Source organism: Octopus bimaculoides, chromosome 20 (genome assembly GCF_001194135.2).
Source record: "Octopus bimaculoides isolate UCB-OBI-ISO-001 chromosome 20, ASM119413v2, whole genome shotgun sequence".
Classification (NCBI taxonomy): domain Eukaryota; kingdom Metazoa; phylum Mollusca; class Cephalopoda; order Octopoda; family Octopodidae; genus Octopus; species Octopus bimaculoides.
In genome coordinates, this window is record NC_069000.1 from 37,556,474 (window position 1) to 37,558,343 (window position 1,870).

The window sequence follows — 1,870 nt, forward strand, 5'->3', positions numbered from 1 at the left end:
GACATACCACAACATACACACACCATCTCCACCATCACACACACACACACCATCTCCACTATCACACACACACACACACACACGAGGCCACCACCGCCACCACAGACATACCACAACATACACCATCACGCGCGCGCACACACACACACACACATACACACACTAAACCACCACTGCATACACACACCATCACCACCACCATCACGCACGCACACATACACGCAAATAAATAAGCAAATATATCCATACACACATATATTTGTTTAACTTGGAATCACAAGATCCCGAATTCAAAGGGGACACTTTGCCTGGTGTGCAATTAGAAATTCATTCTCTAACACAATAATAACTCTCGGAATGTTCATATACCCCCATTACCTATTTTCTCTCTCTTCGATTGCATTGTCTACATAAACGTATTCGTATACGAACCGCTGTAACTTTCAGCGCTGGCTCTAAATTCTATAGAAAATTCATAGAGATAAACTTTAAACTGAGAATATCGCACTGCTAACACAAGATAAGACACAATATTGACTTGTAAACTTGTAAATATATTTGGTAGTATATTATGGTTGCAAAACGAAATACTGTGTCCTTGCTAGTAATTAAAAAAGTTAGTATGGTTATCAAGAAATTTTTATTACTTTAGCTCCATGGAATCGTTTCATTGCTTTACAGTAATTGTATTAACACTTCGTCCGGGAAATTTGCATCGGTTTAAAAAAAAAAAAAAAAGACTTAAGTTTGTAGATAACAACCAAAATTAACATTGAATGAAAATGGGAATAGACAAATAATAATAATAATAATGATGATGATGATGATGATGATGATACAAAACGGTAAAGGAGAAAGGGCAGAGAGATGAATTCGCGAGAGGAAAATGAGTTTGAATGATGTCAATGGTCATTAGTGTTGGTCTATAACAGCGATCCGCATCCTTTTTTTGCTTAGATTCGGCGGCACACCTAAACTAAAAGTATAGCATTCCAACGGTCCCGCCAAGGCAAAGTCGATCTCGGCGGAATTTGAACGCAGAATGTAAAGACGGACGAAATACCAATGAGCATTTTTCCCAACGTGCTAACGATTCCGCCAGCTTGCGATCTTAGTAAAACTAATATTAATAATGCTTAAGTAAATATTATTGCGGAGTCAGGCTAGATAGAAGAGACCGTCTGGGTTAAACACTAGCTTGTAGTAGTGAATGTCAGGGACAAAAATTGGCGTATAGGAGGCCCAACTTCGCATGTAGGACCAAGGATGATTTTTTTTTTAGACAACTTCAGGGGAAAAAAATGCATCTTATATACCATCAGACATGATATCATGTGAAAATAGAAATATTTTGCAACCTATTGAGTTGCTTCTAATCCATATGACCAGGGTTCATATGACCCTTGGGGGAGGGGCATATAAGACTTTGTTAAAATTTATGTGCAATAAATTGGTTATATGAGGGGTTGCTGAAAAGTTCCTGGCTAAAAGAAAATACAGGAGGATCAGTTAATTATGATTTTATTCAACATATTCCCTTCTCAGATTCACACATTTATTGCAGCAGTCCTTCAGTTTTTCTAAGCCCTGTAAAAGAATTGGGAAGGTTGGGCCTCCAACCAGGCCTTTCACGACACCCTTAAAGTCAGGAACTTTTCGGAACTATAATACACGAAATGTTTCAACATTGTTTTAAACCAATTCCTAATAATATTTAATCATAAAAATACAATAGGGGTTTTCTTAAATACCAAATGGCTATGGAGGTCTAGGGGAGTAAAATAGGGATCGAAGGGATCCATAGTCAAGAACCACTTCTTTAGATGTATTTATTTCAAGAAACAGCCAAGCTTCTTTCTCCGTTTTACAT

At 37.5% G+C, this 1,870-nt stretch overlaps 1 protein-coding gene across 2 annotated transcripts in view; it reads left to right on the forward strand.

The window, feature by feature from the left end:
• Positions 1–1,870, forward strand: part of LOC106879532 (protocadherin-11 X-linked) — a 28,404-nt gene that overhangs the window by 3,080 nt on the left and 23,454 nt on the right. The gene's annotated exons all lie outside the window — the stretch shown is intronic.